This window comes from Phascolarctos cinereus, unplaced genomic scaffold (genome assembly GCF_003287225.1).
Source record: "Phascolarctos cinereus isolate Bilbo 61053 unplaced genomic scaffold, phaCin_HiC Scaffold_2;HRSCAF=192, whole genome shotgun sequence".
NCBI lineage: Eukaryota > Metazoa > Chordata > Mammalia > Diprotodontia > Phascolarctidae > Phascolarctos > Phascolarctos cinereus.
Genome location: NW_027555625.1, coordinates 272,562,602 through 272,583,699, shown reverse-complemented (window position 1 = coordinate 272,583,699; position 21,098 = coordinate 272,562,602). Strand labels below are relative to the sequence as shown.

At 41.4% G+C, this 21,098-nt stretch overlaps 1 long non-coding RNA gene across 2 annotated transcripts in view; it reads right to left on the bottom strand.

The window, feature by feature from the left end:
- The window catches only part of LOC144455627 (uncharacterized), a 38,312-nt gene extending 17,294 nt beyond the window's left edge, over nucleotides 1-21,018 (bottom strand). For both annotated transcript variants that reach the window (XR_013484346.1, XR_013484347.1), the window contains exons 1-3: nucleotides 20,925-21,018; nucleotides 16,195-16,273; nucleotides 13,036-13,119 (exon numbers count right to left, since the gene is read on the bottom strand). This is a non-coding gene — a long non-coding RNA (uncharacterized LOC144455627). The remainder of the gene's footprint in view (nucleotides 1-13,035; nucleotides 13,120-16,194; nucleotides 16,274-20,924) is intronic.
- Nucleotides 21,019-21,098: the final 80 nt, after the last annotated feature.

Here is a 21,098-nt window from a genome sequence, read left to right as displayed (position 1 = left end):
GTTTAGAGAAACTTGGGAAGACTTATATGAACTGATACAGAATGAAATGAGCCGAATCAAGAGAACAATTCATACTATAACATCAATATTGTAAAAAGGAATAATTTTAAAAGATTTAATATCTTCTCCCAACACAATGATCAACCATGATACCAGAGGACTAATGCTGCCCAACTTTTGACAAAGAAATGATGGACTAAGATGTAGAATGAGACACACATTTTTGAATGTGACCAATGCTAGAATTAATTTTGATTGATTATGCTTATACATTACAAGGATTTTATTTTTTTCCCCCACAGTGGGAGGTAGAAGGGAGAAAAAAATAAATGCTTGGTAATTGAAAAAATGAATTAAGAACATTGTACATAAAACCATTGGGTAGTTAGGTGGCACAGTGGATAGAGCACTTGGCCTACAGTCTTCCTGAGTTCAAATCTGGCCTCAGACACTTACTAGTTGTGTGACCATGGGCAAGTCACTTAACCTCAATTGCCTAAAAAAAAAAAATGAGCTAGAGAAGGAAATGGCAAACTACTACAGTATCTTTGCCAAGAAAACCCCAAATGGGGTCACAAAGAGTCAGAAATGACTGAACAACATTAAACCATTACATTTATGATTTAGCTTGCTTTTCCATTTAAGTATATGATAAATTCAACATGTAACTTTCAAAAGATATATAGTCATATATATAGTAGTAGGCAACCATACCCACATACAATTCTATGAAGAGACGGGGGATTTCTTTACAGGGGCATTTGAGAAATAAGGGATCTGGGGCTTCTTTTGGAAAAGGACTTAGGGTAAAATGGCCTACTTTCGAAGTGACAAATGGGAACCATGGAAGTTTAGCTATAGAGGGGCCTTTAAAACACCAAACATGACATGTAAAAGCTGGAAGGAACCTGGGGAAACATCTAATACAGCCCCCTTAGCTTACAGTCAAGGAAGTTGAGACCCAAAAAGCTTAAAAGACTCATTCAAGGCCACTTAGAGAGTAAATAACAGAGCCAGGATGGAAACACAGGCCTTCTGATTTCAAATTCAGTGCTTTTCCGGTTTATCACACTACCTATGATTTATTCAAGGACATGTAGCAAAGTTAATGGTAGAACAATGGCTTGAACCTCAGGCTACAGATTCCTGGGCTAGAGCTCTTTTCACTACACCAAGGGAATTGGTTCCCAAGCTACTGAAAGAAAAATTTTAAAAACCAAGGTTCTAGTCAAATGTCTAGGCCAAATTGAGGGGGCACTGAGGAGACAGGCCTAGACGTACGCAGCTAGTTAAGTTGCAATCAAATGTTCGTTCCCCGCTGTTATGTTCTAGGGCAAACACCAGAAGGTGCTCTTGGGAATTGTGGAGCTCTATCAGACTCTGAGAGATGGCTCTATCTCTCCCATTTTGTGGCTGGTAATGGTCATTTCATTAGTCTAAGGCTTTGGTGTGGGTTTACCCAGTAAGATTGTGGCTCAGCCCCCCCATTCCACTTGAGTTGTTGCACTCATTCCATCTCTGCTGCATTTCAGCGAAGGTCATTTACAAAGGCATAACTGTATACAGCATTGAAGTCATTCTAAGGCCTATTCAGGCCTTAATTCCCTCTTTTGTAAAATAAGGGAGTTGAACTAAACGACTGCTAAAATTCCTTTCAGCTCTGTATCTATGATCCTAAGATCACATTTAACCATGATAGAAGTGGGGGGAGAATACTTCAATATACCCAGTATGAGGCTCTCCTCCCAGCCTGCATGATCCTCCTCAGATTTAGGCTTAACCCGACTTTCAGCTAGCAGGTCAAATCCCCATGAATTCAGTTCCTCTTCTCAACTGCCCCCAGAGAGAGCTAATAAGGTATCTACCTCTACCCTGGTCACACACACACACACACACACACACACACACACACAGAGGCTCAGCTCCACTAATCATCTGAATCTAGAACTTTCAGCCAGACTCCAGCTCTTTCCTATTGTACTGTCTAGCTATCCCTTCAGCCCTCTTTCTCACCAGTACAAGAGTGGAGGAAGGGATGAGGGTGGAGGGAGAGGCTTGTTAATAGAACACAGGTGGCCTAGGTCTCTCAGTCCTATCCAAGTCGCCAAAGGGGAAGATAAAGCTACTCTTCAGCCAGGCAGTTTCCACAAGTCTCTTTCTCACATATGATCCCAGCCCCACTTTTAAAACACCCAACCTTTGGCTTCTTTTATCATACCCTAACTTCCAAAGCCAGAGGAGCAAGTAATATCTGAGTTGGGCAGGGATCACAGACCTTCCATTCAGACCTGACTGCCCATTTGGGTTACTTATAAATGCCACATCCCACACCCCCATCACTTTGACTAGGAATTCTGGGATATACTAGTTAGAGCCACACACGTGGAAAGTTACCAGCCCTGTGGGCTGGCATAAACTTTGTGCAATTGTATCAGAGGAAGCCTGAGCTCTACTTCTCCCCAACTCTGTCAATGATTCAAAATGCGGCTTTCTGATGTTCTGAAATTAGTCCAATTGCTGTGTGTGTGTGTGTGTGTGTGTGGGTGTGTGTGTGTGTGTGTGTGTAGAACTCATTGTTCAGCCTTAACCCATCCTCCTCCCCCTCATGGATCCTATGCTTCAGTCAAACTGGACCTCTCACCATCTCCACATTTTCCTACCTCCATCCTTTTGCTTCTACTGCTCATTATTCCTGGAATTCCCTCTTCTCATTCACCCTTATCTTCATTTGTTGATGTTGTTGTTGTTATTCAGTCATTTCTGACTCTTTGTGACCCCATTTGGGCTTTTCTTGGCAAAGATACTGGAGTATCTTTTGCTTCCTTGCCATTTCCTTCTCCAGCTCATTTTGCAGATGAGGAAACTGAGGCAAACAGGGTTAAATGACTTGCCCATGGTCACACAACTAGTAAGTGTTTGAGGCCAAATTTGAACTGAGGAAGATGAGTCTTCCTGACTCCAGGCCCAGCACTCTATCCACTGTGTCACTTAGCCGTCCAACATACCCATCCTTTAAAACCTAACTCAACTATCATCACAAGATTTTCACTGAGTCAGTCTCTGACCTGAGAATGACAAAACAGCATGCCAGAGACAAAGTGCCAGTAATCAGGTAGCCATTCAATTAATTAGTTTCATTATGAGGAACAGATTTGCAAATTGGGAATTTTCCTGATCAGAATTCCACCTTGCTGAAGTGAAGAATTATACGCATAAACCACAAGTGGGAAGGAAGGGGCCACAGCAGTTTCCCATGACAAACCCACAAATGGAAGACAATACAACAATTCTGGAGTCCTGTGGGAGCAGTACTGCTCAAATCCTCGGGGGTCATTGCTTAGTGGGTCACAGGACCAGAGTTCCGTGATGGGAACAGGTTCTACATTCTTTGATTTGCTTCACTTCAGGTACACAGGCAGAAGGATGCCAGCGATTGTGAACTTGATTGATCGATCAGTTCGAGCTGCAATGTGAGTCTGACTCACAGGCTGGGAAAGGAAATTCTGCAAAATCTAATCTATTAATCTATTCATATTTATTATTCTAAAAATCAGAATTTCCTCCACACCACTGAGCCTTTCTTGATCCCCACCTCCTCCTTGTACTCCTTTTATGTAGAGCTGTGATAGCACTAATATCAACCAGAATTTCTCCACATTGGTTAGGCTCACCCTTCCTCCTCCCCTCCTGCAACAGGGATTAGTTTTACCTAAAGGAGACAAAGCTGTCCTGGGATCTGATTGGCCCATTTCTCTGACACAACTTTCAGACCACCTAAGGATATTAAAAAGTCCCACCCACGTACAGTTGGGGGCCCCTCTGACTTGGTAGATTTCTGAAGACCACTCCAGTCACCATGTCCTTTACCACATCCTGCCTTGATAATCAGACAAGTTTCCATACGGAAATGAAAGGGCGTTTATTCAGAGAAGGTACCATGCCATTATATCTTTGTTGCATATATATATATATCTTTGCTGCCTTAAAGTAAAGTAAACCTTTACTTTACTTGTTCCACTGGAACACTAATTCATTGTTGGTGGTGTTGTAAACTGATCCAACCATTTTGGAGAGCAATTTGGAACTATGCCCAAAGGGCTTTATAAAACTGTGCATAACCTTTGACCCAGCAATACCACTTCCAGGTCTTTATCCCAAAGAGATCATTAAAATGGGAAAAGGACTCACTTGTACAAAAATGTTTACAGCAGCTCTTTCTGTGGTGGCAAAGAATTGGAAATTGAGGGGATGCCCATGAATTGAGGAATGGCTGAAGAAGTTGTGATATATGAATGTAATGGAATGCTATTGTGCTATAAGTAATGATGAGCAAGCGGACTTCAGAAAAACCTAGAAAGACTTATACGAACTGATACTGAGTAAAATAAGCAGAACCAGGAGAACATTGTACACAGTAACAACCACATTGTGTGATGACTGACTTTGATAGACTTAGCTCTTCTCAGCGATGCAAGGATCTAAGACAACTCCAAAAGACTCAAGATGGAAAATGCTGTCCCCATCCAGAGAAAGGACTTTGGAGTCTGAATGCAGATCAAAGCATACAATTTGCTCTCCTTTTCTTTTGTTGTTTTTGTTTTGTTTCTTCTTTCTCGTAATTCCTCCTATTAGTTCTAATTCTCCTTTACATCATGACTAATGTGAATATATGTTTAATATGGATGCCTAACATAAGTAGAGCCTATATCAGATTGCACGCTGTCTTGGGGAAGGGTGAGGAAGGCAGGGGGAGAAAATTTAAAACTCAAAATCTTACGGAAGCAAATGTTGAAAACTAAAAGTAAATTAATTAAAAAAAGAAACTACATTTCGCTGAAGCCTGAGTATTAGCTCAGCATCTTCCAGTGCTCCCAGTGTAAAAGGACAGGATTCTCATGTGGACTATGGGATGGAGCCAGAGAGAGGGAGAAAAAGAAAATATAAGAAGACTTTCCCTTCAATTGAACCAAGACTAAGCCAGTTTGTTAAGGGCCTTGGGCAGAAGCCTGTTTGAATTCCCAAGGTGAAGCCACAAGACTCTACAACGCTTCGAAGCCCCCATGCTGAGTCATACCTATTAGACGCTGAGAATTCAACATTTGCCCAGCTAGCAAGTCTCTAATCCCCTTCCCATTCCCTAGTCTTCAATTCCATAGGTAAATGCAAGTTTGAGGAGTGAAAAGGAGAGATCAGAGAAGCGGTCCAGGGAAGCTCTTCGCAGACACTCACTTCTTTACCATCTGTGCCATGACTGAAGCTGCCTGTGTCCCTCTCTCACTGTACAGAAGATAAACAAAAAGGTGTATCTCTGGAGGCTTTGGAAAATGAGCAGCCACAGTGCTCGCTATTTAATTTTATTCCTTTATATTTACCTTGCATTCAATTTTAATTAAGTATCCTTTGGTTTCCTATGACATCATGTTTTATTTTGACTTTTTTTGAGAGATTCAGTGAAAATAGGAATTCATGAGCTATAGATTTAAATAGATGATGATGCCCTGCTTGACATAGACCTGGGAGCGGCCAATGGGGATCTAGGAGACTGTTAGTGGACTTAGTTGCTACCTTATGAAACAGAGATTCTAGGTAAGGAACAAGATTGCCTAGCATCTAATCATCATCATCATCATCATCTCACATTTCTATAGCACTTCAAAGTTCATAAAGTGCTTTTCTCAAAACAAACTCATAAGGTGGACAGTGCACATATTACTACCCTCATTTTGCAGATTCCCCCTGAGTATAAGAAGGAACTGAGGCTTAGAGAACATATATGATTTGCTCATGGTCATGCAGCTGGCATCAGGGGCCAGAGTCAAAACTAGGTCTCCTTATTCCATGTCCATCATTTCTTCTATTACAACATACTGTGAGCTGTTTATGATTAAGTTTGTGCTTGTTAATAATCACCAGATAAAGGGTATCAAAGACTTGCCAACTGAAAAAATGTTGAAGCCTCTCGAGTCTTACGGTCATTGCTTCTTGACTTCATGAGAACAAGAAAGCACCCCCATTCCTCATTTCTTATAGCTCAATAGTATTCCATCACATTCATATGCCACAATTTATTCAGCCATTCCTAATTTGATAAGCACTCCCTTAGTATCCAGTTGTTTGCCACCACAAAAAGAGCTGCTATAGATATTTTATGTATGTAGATCTTTCTTTCCTTGATCTCTTCTGGGTATAGGTCCAGCAGTGATATAACTTAGTCAAAAGGCATCCATTGTTTAGTAATTTTTTGTATATAATTTCAAACTGCTTTCCAGACTGGTTGTTCAGAGGTCTGATGGTGCATCAAAATATCCTTTTTTTCCCACAACCAACCCCTCCAACATTTATTATTCTCCCCCCCCTTTTTTTTTTTGGTCATCTTTGCCACTCCGGTATGTATGGAGCAGAATCTCAGAATTGCTTTCATTTTCATTTCTCTAATTAAGTCAGTCAGTCAATAAACATTTTTTGAGTGTCTACTATGTGCCAGGCATTTTTTCACATTGCTACAGATAGCCTGGGTTTCTTTCCTTGAAAACTGGCTATTCATATCCATAGACCATTGATCAATTGGGAAATAGCTCTTATTTTTAAAATTTGAATCAGTTCCCTAAAAATCTTGGAAAGTAGAAGAAACTTGCTGCAGAGATCTTTGCTTTAATTTTTTCCCTTTCAATCTTAGCTTTGTTGGATTTGTTTATGTGAAAACTTCATTTTATGTAATCAAAATTATCTATTTTCTTTTCTGTGATCCTCTCTACCTTTTTTTTGGTTGTGAATTTTTTTTTATTTAGACATATCCAACAAGTAATTTTTTCCACATTTCTCTAATTTGTTTATGATATAGTTTGTGTGTTTATGACGTGTTGGTGTGATCTAGATTCTACGCCTAGGTCACAAATCTTTTTGGAGCTTCATTTTCTCTAAGATGTTGGGTATTGGTCTAAATTTAATTTTTTCCCTACTACTATTCAATTTCCCCAGCAATCTTTCCCAAATAGTGAATCTTTCACCCCGGAGCTTTGTGTACATTTGTTTCTATATGTTGTCTGCCTAACCTGTTCCACTGACTGGTCTCTCCATTTTTTTAACCAGTACCAAACTGTTTTGATAACTAAGTTTTTGTAGTTCTACAAGGTAATCCTTTGGTATTTTGATTGGTATGGCATTGAATAAGTATATTATTTAGGGTAGTATTGCCATTTTTATCATATTGGTTCATCCTACCCATGAGCAATTAATATTTTCCAATTATTTAGGTTTCTCTTTTTGTAAGCAGCTGTTTATAGCTATATTTATAGAGTTCTTATGTGTATATTGAAAGATGGAGGGGCAGATAGGTGACGCAATAGATACAGCACCCGCCTTGAAGTCAGGAGGACCTGAGTTCAAATTCAGCCTCAGACCAAACACTTGACACTTACTAGCTGTGTGACCCTGGGCAAGTCACTTAACCCCAATTGCCTTAGGGAAAAAAAAAGATGGACTCCCAAGTATTTTATATATTCTATAGTACTTTTAAATTCAGTTTCTCTATCTCTTCCTACAGGGTTTTAATGATTTTATGTAGAAATGCTAATGATTTGTTTGGATTTTTTTTATCCTGCAAGTTTGCTGCAATTGTTCATTGTTTCAATTAATTTTACTTGACTCTGTACTTTGAGTATACTATCATATCTGCAAAAAGTGATCATTTTGTTTCTTCTTTACCTATGTTTATTCTGGCACCATGTCAAACAGAAATAGTGACAAAGGACCCTCCTCATTTCCTCTTAATGTGCCCAAGCTAGAAGTGGGTCTTTGAATATCTTTTCTAACCTTTAAGGCAAATAGGATTTTTAACTAGTAAATGTATATGTATTTATACATGTATGTGTATATATGTATGTGTGCATATATCTACATATTCTTATTCTCTCTTTCTCTCAGAGTCCTTGAGTTATGGAGTTTGGGAATATGACCCAAAGATACCCCTTATATATAGTCCTAGAACCGAACAAAAGATCCAGAAGCCTCTTTGCCCCTAAATATGTGCCATTCTCAAACCCCTCTGACATGTGGCCATTGGTCTTCTTGTCTCCATGTCCTCTGATTCCAAATCCAATTTCCTTTCACTGTACTCTACTGCCTCTTATTCCTACAAAATTTTTTTTAAAAGAACTGGAATTGGTATAGTGGAAAGAACACTGGACTTGGAGCCAAAAGACAAGGTTTTAAACCCTGGTTCTGCCACTTACTAGCTATGTGAATCTAGGTAAATCACTTCACCTCTGAACCTCAGTTTTATACATGGAACTCCTCTGATTGCTCCCCAGTGAACAGAACTGCCTCTGAGATGATTGGTGACTGAGAATCAGGGAGGACACTTTTTGGAAGAGCTGACTTTTTTTCATGATCTATAAAATAAATCTGTGAAACAGTTCATCTTTTTTTATTATTATTATTATTTTTAAGTACTTTCTTTGTCTTGGATTTCCAGTGAAGCATGAGGTGATAGACCTTCATTGGAAATTCAAGAGCATTCCCAAGTGTCCTCCCTACAAGTTAATATTGCTCCATCTCTACCTTCATACATAGGTCTGCACTTTGTAGTCTCATCATATAGACTGGAGGACTCATTAAATTGATCAGGGGCTTTTGTGATTATCCCCCTTACAAGAAAGGAAACTGAGGCTCAAAGCCCTTTCTGGCTTCCCTCCCTCATAAGAAGCTGACAAATGGTAACTTGTAGGAAAGGCATGTGGTAAGCAGCCTGTGCTTACCCTGGTAGTAAAAGGAGAGTTCATAGAAATTGAGGGTCTAGTCAACTTATTCTGCCTATCTTTTTCCTTTTCTGAACACAGGTCAGATATTATAGAGTTCCTGAGAAAGAATTTTTTCATTACTTTAGGGTTACCTTATGAGTACTTCTGAGTCCAAGAGTCAGGCACCAACCACCAAGAGGGAACAAATTTCCTCAACATCATGTTTTTGGATGAGGAAAAGGACCATCACCAGATCACCTTGCAGCTGAAGGACTAATGCCATGCCTCGAGAAGGAACATAAGGTCTGAATCTTTCCAGCCTTGCTATTGCTGCGAGTTATGGGGATGGTGTGGGTCCAAGGTGAACAGGAAATATTTGTTGAGTAGTCCCTCAAAGTGTCTATCTTCCACTGGGAATCTAATGAGCTTTTCAAGTGCTTTATGTTTCTGTATTTGTCCATGGGCTCCTGTGAGTCCTTTGCTACTCAAGTATCATCTGAGATGAGTGAAATAAAAATAGATTTATATGATATATGCATATTACACTTTGAATGCCTATATGAGAGTTGGAATTAATGGAATTACCCATCAGAAGGAAAACCTACACAGGAACCATACTTCAGCTTTACTCTGAAGATTTCTACGAAGTAAAATGCCAAAGTGGGGACACGAATCAGAGAGAGAAAATAACCCTATTGGGTTAGCCTCTGGAAGTGAATGCAAACCTTGCAAGCCTAGAGCTTAAGGGAGGCCCTGGACTACTAGTAATGCCTGTAAAATAGAATAAAAATGCATACATTATCTACCATGTTGATTATCACCTTACCCCCTCCAGCTCTAACCACAGGAAAGATCAAAGACTCTCTCAGGGTCTTCTTGGAAATATTTGAGACCTTATCTCCGCCAGCTCTAACCACAGGGAAGATCAAAGACTCTCTCAGGGTCTTCTTGGAAATATTTGAGACCTGAGAGGACCAAAGTCACAGTCCTGGGAATAGTCCATGAGGCACTCAGACGTTTTATAAACCTTAAAGTGCTAGATAAATAGGAGTCATCATTGTAATCCAAGAGAATTTGTCTTGCCCTTTATCTCTTCAATTATTAGCTTTCCCCTGAACTTGGGAGATGGATCAGATTTCCTGAAAAGAGATAAGAGAGGCCAGGGATGACTGAGAGTCACATAGAGATACAATGACGCCAGGATGAGTGCCGCCTAGAACCAAGGCCCCACGAAGAGAGTCAGACAGTCAACAAAGCTTTATCTAGTGCCTCCTCTTTGCCAATTAAGGTGCTAAATGCTAGGGACACAAAGAAAGGCAAAAAACAATCCCTGCCCTCAAGGAGCTCACAGCCTAATGGAGGAGACAATGTGCAAACAACTACGTACAAACAAGCTCTAGACAGGAGAAGTTGCTGATAAATCAATAGAGGGAGCTTCTAGCGCTAAATCATAGACAGTAATTCAGCAGAAGTTAGTGCAGCCTCCAAAAGGAAAGATTCAGTTGCTGACACTGTCAGTTAATGTGAATTCCCTTGGACTGCTTAGCTGGGAAAATTGGTTTCCTTTCTGGTCCATGACTCTGAAGTGGAGAATGGAAGCAAGTTCCTCATCATTTTCCCTACTTTCTTTTCTTGTCCAGACACAAGGAGGTTAGGCCTTCCCTCCGTTTCTTTTCCTGGAGTCGATGGTGTGTGTGAATGGGAGGGCAATGGGAAGGTTGGAGGTGAATATCTCCATACAGGAGTATTTGGTCTAGTTTCCTTTTCATTTAGTCTATGTACTAAAAAACAAAATAAAAAACCCCCCAACCCTCTATGATCACAGCATTCTAAGTCTCTGAATCTATGATTTCAGTAGGAAGTAAATTGAGAAAGTGAAATCCAAAGATCGAGTACAAGTTATGACTGTATAGAGACAGCAAATTCCACATTTCTAGCAGTGTTTCTAGTCATATTCCATTTCATTCCTTAAATTAAATTTGGACATAGCCAACAAAGGATTAATGAAAGCTGCTTTAGTACCATGGATGCATGGACTTTTTGTTGGAAGTAAGAGGCTGTGTTTGTAAGCTAAGCACCCTCTGGTACCTTCCAGAGCTACTTCAGCCTCTTAGGAAAAGGGTTATCTAAGACACGAAAAAGAGTACAAATAAGAAAGAGTATGACAAAAAAATACTGACAAGGAAGGCAGCACTTGAACCATCCAACAAAGGGTCCCATGCTGGGGCTAGCATCACATTAGAATCATAGAATCACAGATATGAGGCTGGAAGGGACCTCAGAGGTTACCTATTCCAAAGCCTTCATTTTGCAGATGATGAAACTAAGATCCAATGAAGTCAGGTGGCCTGACAGGTAGTGTCAGAGGAAAGATTTGAACTGAAGTTTTCTTGACTCCAGAGTCAGGACTTTTTTCATTGATCCACATTGCCTCCTTATTAATAGTAGTACTGAATTCCTCTGCTCCTCCAGGAAGCCTTTAAGCCTGCCAACCATATAATGTAACCTTTTTAAAGCTAGGGGTTATTTCATTTTCGTATTTGTATCCCCAGCATCTAGCTTAATCTCTAGTACACAGTGAGTAGTCAATACTGTAAACGCTATTAGGATTAGGTAGGAATGTGCTGGTTGAATCAGAGCAAATATTAATCTCCGGTACCACAAAGCCTTAGTACACATAGGTTCTTTCTGGTCCCAGTTCTTTATTCCTCAGATCTCAGGGTCAGTTAGTCCCTTGCTGGGATGGGTGGGTGGGGCAGGGTGCTGAGTGTTTCTTGGACCATTCCCAGAACTAGGGCTTTGACTCTCCCAGGTCTCAAATATATGACTAAAAGAATCCTGAGAGTGTTTTTGATCTTTCTTGTGCCTGGAGCTGCAGGGGGTAAGGAGAGGATGAGAGCAACCTGACCTTGCCAGCTTCATAGTTGGGGACCTGGGCACTTACTGTCCCACTCAGGGCACTACCCCCAAGGACAGCATAATGGTCCACAGGCTTGAACCCCTAGGGAGATGGAATCCTCAAAAGAGCTGGACCCTACTGCTCCCAAGGGCCACCTAGAGATAAGCTCCCCCTCTCTTCCTCACTCCAAACTTCTGACCTAGGCAGGCTTCAACTACCTTTCCTTGGCAAAGCCATGAAGCTCATCTGGCCCCACCCCTTCCTCAGCTTCCTTATAGTCTTCATGGTTCTGTCCCAGATGCAAAAAAAAAAGAGTAGAGAGGCAATCCAAGGGGAGATAGACCACTGAGTCCTCAGATTCACACACAAAGAAGACCTGGGACAATCCTGTGGGGTCACAGGGCAAGAGACTGGGGAATGGAGAGAAAGATAAATTCTGGGCCTCAAAAGGGCCTTTTTCTTATATCCAGGTTCCTAGACCTGCTCTCAGCTCAGCCTCCTTCCACCTCCAATTCTCTATAAACAAGAGAGTCTAGGGAGCCGAGGTGGTATCCAGAACCCAGAATCTGGGGGCAGAATATGAGATCTCAAACTTTATGGCAGCAGCCATAAAGGGGTCAGGTGTCAAGGCCAAGCACCAAGAATGGGCAAACCAGGATGCTGATTCTGCAACCTTCCTTGTCACCATCATGGCCATCACTTCTGCTGCCCTCAGGATAAGGTGAAAATGAAGGACCATTGGAGGGTGAGGGGCATTTAGGTGGGGGAGAAGACAATCAATACCAGTCTGAATGGCGCATTTTTCAGTGCGTATGAGGGTGGCTAATGGGCTGGAGGGGGTGGTCAGAGTTGTTCTCCCATCTACTGTGGTACCTGCCTAGCCTATGTGCGTACCTTCAACCTAGCACCTATGGTATGCCACATACCTAGGCTGGTGAGAGACGCCCTACGTGATTTTTTTAGGGCATGTAGTTTGATACAGTGAAAACACCCTTGACTAGGAGTCAGACCTGGGTTTGATTCCCAGCGTAACAGCATCCTAGCTCGGTGGCCTTAAGAATCAGTTATTTCAGTCATTTCCCCCTTGAGGTTTCAGCTTCTTTATGTGTAAAATGGGGATAAAACCCTCTGCTGCATCTCCCTCCCAAGGTTGCAGTAAGAATCAGGTAACAAAATGGACTTGAGGAAGATATGAGCTCACGTAATTAAGGAGCTAGGGTGAGATGCGCCTCTGTTCTTACTGAAGGAGCTCCGAGCTCCTGGAAGCTTCTCAGTGGCCTTTTCTGCCTGCCACTCTAGATAGTCAGATCAGAGATCTATGACTGGTAGAGGTTATCTCTGCCTAACCCCTTCCTTTACAGGCAAGGAGACCTTGGCCCAGGGGGGTGAATGACTCACCTGAGGTTAGCGAAGTAGTAACTGTCCGAGGCGGGCTTTGAACCCAGGTGCTCTTGCTCTTTCCACTACAGCAGGTTTCCTCCCCTGACACAAGAGCAGACCACCCAAGGTTTATGTTGGGAAGAAGGAGGGAGTAAGGTGTTCTGGAGATAAAAGTTAACGTGTGGGGTGGGGGGGAGATGAGGGAGAGAATAAGCCTTTCTGTAGTGCCTACAGTGTGCCAGGTACTATCCTAAGTACTTTTGACAAATATCTCATTTAATAAATAATAGCTAATATTTATTTATATAGTGCTTACCATGTGCCAGGCACTGTGCTGAGCACTTTAGAATTATTATCTCATTTGATCCTCACAAAAAACCTGGGGGATAGATATTATCATTATATCCATTGTACTGATGAGGAAAACAGAGATTAAGTGACTTGTCCAAGGTCACACAGCTAATAAGTATCTGAGACTGGATTTGAACTCAGGTCTTCCTGACTCCAGGCCCAGCGCTCTATCCATTGAGCTACCCAGTGCCTCAGGAGCAGTGGTTATTGTGGGTTTTGTCTGTCATGAGCCTCAGGGCCCAAGAAAGCAGCAAGAGCCCCAGGTCAGACCTTCCCTCCAGAAGTTTGTCCAGCACCATCTCAACACCACATTCAAAGTCAGGAAGTAGATGGAAAGAATGAGCAAACAAAAAAAGGAACCCACCATAATGAACTATTATGGTGGCAGGCTCAAGACACAAATGCAGTAGAAGAGAATGACTCTAAGACATCTACAAGCAATGTCTCAGAGAAAAATGCAGCTTAAGCATACATTCAACTAGAATTCTTGGAAGAGATAAAGCAAGAGTTTTTAAAAGTTTCTATAAATGAAATGAGAATTGTTGAGGAAAAAAATGGAAAACAAATTAGAGCTATGAAAGAAAAAATTGGAAAGATAAATGAATAGTTTGGCACAAAAGGTAAATAACCTTACCCAGGCAACAAACTCCCTGAGAGTTAGAAGGGACCAGATAGAATCCAATGACTCCATTAGACAATAAGAAATATTTTTTTAAAAATCAAAGACAGGGGTGGCTAGATGGTGCAGTGGATAGAGCACCGACATTGGAGTCAGGAGGACCTGAGTTCAAATGCGGCCACAGACACATAACATTTGCTAGCTGTGTGACTCCGGGCAAGTCATTTAACCCCAATTGCCTCACAAAAAGAAAAAGAAAAGAAAAATCAAAGACAGAAGAAGAAGAGGAAAATGTAAGGTACCTCACAGCAAAAAAAAAAAAAAACTGACTTGGAAAACAGATTGAGGAGAAAACAATTAAAAATCATTGCACTTACCTGAAAGATATTTTAAAAAGAACCTAGATATCATATTTCAAGAAGTCTTAAAAGAAAACCACCCATATCCCTTAGAATGAGGGAAAAAGTAGAAATAAAAAGAATCTATCAGGCACCTCCTGAAAGAAACTCCAAAATGAAAACTCCCAAGAACCGTCATTCAGTCATTTTTCAGTCATGTCCAATTCTTTATGACTTCATTTGGTTTTTGGTTTTGTTTTTTTTTGGGGGGGGCAAATATACTGGAATGGTTTACCATTTCCTTCTCTAGCTCATTTCACAGATGAGGGAACTGAGATAAACAGGGTCAAGTGACTTGCCCAGGGTCACACAGCTAGTAAGTGTCTGATGTCAGATTTGAACTCAAAAAGATGAGTCTTCCTGACTTCAGGCCTGGCCCTCTATCTACTATGCCACCTAGCTGCCACAAATCCAGAGTTTTTTAGTTCAAAGAAAAAATACTGCAAGCAACCAGAATGAAATAATTCAAGTACAGAGGAGTCCCAGTCAGCATCATATATGATTTAGAAGCCACAGATATAAAGGAGAACTTAGAATATGATACTCCAGAGGGCAAAAGATATCAGTTTACATTCAAGAATAACTTACTCAACAAAACTGAGTATAATCCTACACAGCAAAAAAAGGATCTTCAAAGAAATAAAAGGCTTCTAAGTATTCCTGATGACAGAGAGAGAGAGAGAGAAACTTTAAATGCAGGAGGTGGTTGTAGTGTTGCTTCAGTCATGTCCAACTCTCTGTGACTCCATTTGGGGTTTGCCATCTCCTTCTCCAGCTCATTTTACAGATGAGAAACTGAGGCAAACAGGGTTAAGTGACTTGCCCAAGGTCACACAGCTAGTAAGTGTCTGAGGCCAGATTTAAATTCATGAGGATGAGTCTTCCTGACCCATCTGAATAACACAACAGCATTATATGACGTGTTCAACCATTCCCCAATTTATAGGCATCCCCTCAGATTCCCATTCTTTATCACCTCAAACAGAGCTATAAATATTTTTGTAAATTCTTAGTGAGAGGTTTTTTGTTTTTGTTTCTTGTTTTGTTTTGCTTAGGACAAGCAAAGAGGTAGTTAAGTGGCTCAGTGGATAGAGTGCTAGGCTTGAAATTAGGATGACCTGAGTTCAAATCCAGCCTTAGAAATTTCTTAGCTCTGTGACCTTGAACAAGTCACCTAATCTCTGTCTGCCTCAGTTCCTTCATCTACAAAATGGGGATAATACTTGCCTCCTGGGGTTGTTGTGGAGATCAAATGAGATAATATTTGTAAAGTGCAATGCTTGGAACATAGCAAGATTCAATTCAATAAACATTTATTAAGGACCTACTATGTGGGGAACCCATGGAGTACCTGGCATGGGAGCATCTTGTTCTGTGGGATTAAGACCAAGTAGAGAAGCAAATGCAAAGTGGAGCTTAATAAATGCTTGCAACATATGAAAAAAATGTTTCAGGATGATAGAGGGGAATATTTAATTCCTTTAAATAATTCTTTAATTCTACATCTATAAATTCTACTCATATCAGATCTAGAACTTACCTCCATGGAAAGAGAATTTGAGACATTTTGAAGCACACCACAGATTTTTAAAAATAAGAAAGGACTGGTGATCTTTTCTATTTCAAAATCTTGAGGTCGGATGTGTGTAACAAGTCCTTATTGACGGTGGGAAGAAGTTGGTTATCTGTGTGCACAGGCACCATGAACCTCTGGGGAGGACTTTGCTGGCCCCTCTCTAGCTTGATCCTAGGATAATATCTCTGACTTGTCAGGCTGAAGTTGTGTCATCTCTGACAAATAAGGCTTACCTGAAGGCTCTGGGTCCTCCAAGGCCTCCCAGTGTGCCCCCTGACTCCACAGCACAGTACGGCAGAAAGGCCATTGAACCTGAAGTCAGAGAGCTGGATTGAAATCCTGATGCTCGTATTTGCTACCTGCCTGACCCTGGGCACACAACCTTCCTGACCCTCATTTATCTCTTCTCTAAAATGAGAGGATTAGACAGGATGATCTCTTAAGCCCCTTCCACTTCTATATCTATGACCCAAGGATCTTCCCGTCATTCATGTTGCCAGCTCTGGGGTCTTCTAAAGTGTCACATTAACATGGAATCTATGTTTGATTCAAGACTAGGAAATACCTGGAATTAGCAGCAACGTCCTCTTAGGATATCAAAATGGCCAAAATGAAGCTAACTGCCCGCAATTCTAAACACAATCCTGGGAGACAAAGGAGTCTTGGCCCTGCCCCTGGACTCACTGGAACAATGGGCAAGCCATTTCCCCTCTTTAAGCCTCAGTTATCCATCTCTAAAATGAGGGGAGTGGACTCGTTGGTCTCTAAGGCCCTTTCCAGCTCAGACATTCTGCCTTCGCTTTTAAGGTCCTTTCCATTTCTAACACACTTTGTCCTATGTTCTACGCTCATCTCTAGCTCTAAGGATGTGTTCTAGGTACTAAGGTTCATTTCAGATCCATCTGACACGCTATGATCTATGGAAGTTTATGAGAGGGAAAGATGAAGGAGACCTGGGTCTCCAAGGAGGAGGTCTCATTCTGACCAGAGAAAAACCAGTCTCTAAGCTCTGCCAGCCTGTGAAGGCAGATAGGAGAGGTACAGGGAGGAACAGAAGAAGAAAGATTAGGGATGGCTAATGGCTGAAAACTTCAGTTTTCCAGACAACCTGCCTCTGTAGATTCTCATTTGGGACCTCCCTTGTGACCTCTGCTCTCTCCATTACTTCTCTAGCTCTCTTGTGGTCTTCATTAACTCTTTGTTTCTCTCTCCAGATTCCCTCCCAATGAAGACTGCCCAGATTCCTGAATTACTCTCTTGCAACTTACAGGTTCCCATTGGAAATTTGGAGGGGGAGGCAAAGATGCAAATTTTATAAAGGTTTTATTCCTCTTTTAGGAATATTGGAAGACATTAACCCAAACGGCATCCAACTTGACATGCTTCACAATCAATACATCAGAGATAGAATAAATTAAAGTAGAATTCTACAGAAGCAGGAAGGGGACTGAAAGGGGGCAGGAACCACCCTTAAGAATGTGGCCAAGCTCAGAGGCTGCATGAAAGCCTTGGAAGACATGAAGCCTTCAGGTAGGCCTTCTCTGGGCTGACACAACTTCAGCCCAGCAGGTCAGACATTATTATCCTATTACTATCTTAAGCTAGAGGGAAGTCCACAGGGTCTTTCCCCAGAGAACCATCAGGTCTGTGTCCACATATCCGCCTCCTCCCACCTCAACAAGTCAGTCAGTTAATAAGCATTTTTAAGCATTTACTATATACCAGATGCTGTGTTAAACATTGGGGGTACAAAGAAAGACAAAAACAGGGGGCAGCTAGGTGGCACAGTGAATAGAGCACCAGCGCTGGATTTAGGAGGACCTGAGTTCAAATCTGGCCTCAGACATATAACACTTACTAGCTGTGTGACCCTGGGCAAGTCACTTAACCCCACTGCCTAGCAAAAAAAAAAAAAATTGAAAGATAAAAACTGACCTCAAGGAACTACCATTCAAATGGGCACAACATGCAAACAACTATGTAATAATAAAAGCAACAACATCAACTAACATTTATACAGTGTTTTACAAATAATAATTCATTTTTATTAAAATTTAGCCCAATTTTTAGATTATCCTATATATCTGGGAACAGATCCCAAGTTTCCACCTCTGGTCAACTCAAGCCTTTCCCTTAAGACTCTTTTCAAGTCCTCTTTCCTCTCAGGAAGCCCCCCCTACTACGTCCATGGTACTGATTGCCACTTTATACTTTTATGGATGTAAACAGCATTGTCACCCTTAAGGAGTTTCTTGTTCACAGGATTTTGATTTCTAGTGCTAAAAAGAGTCTTAGAGATAATTTAGTCCAATGCTATTTAGTCCTTTTAAAGGGGAAGCAACTTGTCCAATAAGTAGTATAGCAAAGCTGATATTTGAACTGAGGTCCTTTGCCTCCAAATCCAGTTTTACTACTACACCCTAATGTGGGTCTTATGTTATTGTAGACTATATAAGAGAAGAAATAGATAGATAGATAGATAGATAGATAGATAGATAGATAGATAGATAGATAGTATTTATAAAGTACTTACTATGTGCCAAGCACTTTGATTGGCACTGGGGACACAAATAAGAACAAACAACACAGTCCCTTAAATTTTAAGAGCTTGAGTCCTAATAGGGAAATGTAAGACATAAAGATATTCTGAAAAGCAGGAGAGAGGGAGGAAGGCAGTTCCTGGCAAGATATGGCAAAAAAAGAAAAACTCACCTATCAAATATAAGGGATGGAATACAAGTTTTCAGAGGAGTGGATGGTCAGAGAGTGGGGCCATGGTAAGAAAACTATAGGAATTGATGGTGGTGTCAATACTTAGTTCCCAGAAAAAAAAGTCAAGGAGAAAAAAGACAGAACAACCTGAACTATAGGGGGAAAAGCCTTGAGGACACAACAAAACCAACTTAGGGGAATACTGGCTGTAATTCTGGATTCATTACCAGAGAATTATATCTAGTCTTATTATCAGTGGTCAAGGAAGCAACATCTGCCATTTTCTAGAAATGTAAAAGAGAGTGAAACTTTCAAGCAAATGGGGCAGTGGACCTGGGCATTGAGTCACACTATGTTTGTCATTGACCAGATACCTCTTTTCTTTCTGAATCCTTTGTCTCTCTCAAGGCACCAGCTAGGCTCTCAAAAAGGATCCCAAAATGATCTCTAAAATCCCTTCTAACTAACAGTCATAAGCCTGAGAACCAGCTCTCTGGTCAGAACTAAGAAAGGTAGGACAACTCCAGAGGGGCCCTCCCTTCTTTACTCTCACAACTTCACCCCTCCTCTTCTACCATAACCTCCAAACTTCACCAGAGTCTGCCCAGTCTGTATCCATAATATTTGTAAAGTTGGATTGGAGCCTTGAATTTGGAGTAGAAGACATGTGTCAGAGCCTTAAGTAGGAGGGGACAAATAGAGCTTTGTCACAAGGCAATAAAACATTGATGGTGCTTCCCATCGCAAGCACTGTGCCCATTCCTCACCTTAATGTCCTTTGCTATGGGCTCTCTGAGAGATGTGTTGGAGCCAGGAGCCTGGGTTCTAGTCCTGGTTTTTCTACTTACTAGCCATGTGACCTTGGGCAAGTGACTTCCCAGTGCAACTGCACCTTTGGTAACACTGTACTCTGTGCTACCATTCCCTGCCCTCCTTGATGCTCCAATTCAGACTATTTTCTATTCAAACCACTCTCTATTCAACTTTTTCAATCAATCAATCAAAAAGCATTATTAAATGCCCACCAAGTTCCAGACACTGGGCTAGGTGCTAGGGACATAAAAACAAAAATTAAACAGTTCTTATCCTCAAAGAATTTATATTCTAACATGAAAAAAAAATCCTAGCTTACAATTATTATCTGAGTTTGAATCTCAGGCCTGCTATTTATTACCTATGTGACTTTGGACAAATGACTTAGACCCTCTGGGATTCAGTGACTCTCTCTGTAAAACTGAGGGGAGCTGAACCTCATGTCCCCTCTATCTCCTAGACCTCCCAGGGCAGGAGCTCACAAGAGTTTCAATGGATGCAACCAGAATGTTGTCCCCAGGGAGTCCCTTCTCTGGTCTAGGACAGAAACTCAGAAGACTGGTTCCTTTCTAACCCCTACTTCTCCCAGAGGCCCTGGCTACGGGGATTTTCCCATGTCCTCCACCAACAGCACACCCACTTCAGACTCATCCTAGGCCATCTTCCTCCCACATCAAAAATCTCTTCTCCTTGGGTCACTTCTGGCCTTGAGTTCAATAAGCAGGCTAAGACCAATTCCTGGCAGAACAGGAACTGCCTGGCTAGGAACCCTGTACATGGTGAAGGCAGGGATAGTTCATGGCCCATAGAATGTCAGAGCTAAAATCTTAGTAGTTTTCCAGAAGCCATCTAGTCCAAGGCCTTATTTTATAGAGGAAGAAACTGACACTCAAAATGTTATTTACTCAAGGTGGATCTCAAACTCCTATCTCCCAGCCTCCAAACTAGTCCTCTTTCCATTTTATCACTCTGCCTCTGCTGGGAGCTGCACCTGGCCTAGGCTAGGTTGCCCAAATAATGCCTACACTGAGTCCACATAATGGTGAACGGGATGTGGTGTCCAGGCTGCCATAGAAAGCAAACAGATAAAGTAGGCAACAACGTAACTTATTCTCACAATCCTTGTTAGCAGCTTTTGCCCATCAAAACCCCAAAACATCCTCCTTGCCCTGCATCTTCTGGAGGCAGGAATAAGAGAGGGAAAATCAAGGATAGGACAAAGATGTCTTATTTTAGATACATATACATATGCCCATGTACATATACACATATATGTATACATGTACACATCTGTGTATGTGCATGAATGAGACATCTCAGGAAGATTTATGTTTCCTCCATCCCTTTTCAATCAGGCACCCCCATGGACCCTATAGACCTAAACCTCTGTTTTTGAATAGAAACTTCTAGGTGCCCAATTCTTTCTCTCCTCTTCTACCTTTGGCTTCCATAAGGAAGACATTAGCTGATTCTCCACGTGCTCTTGTTCTTGTCCTTGATTTCCCCCGTGGAACTGGGAAAGAGAAGATGTGAATCCATAGAAGGATTCCATTCTCCAGGGTTCCAAATTCCATATGGAATGTGGGAAAGCGTCATCTGGATTGGTGGGGAA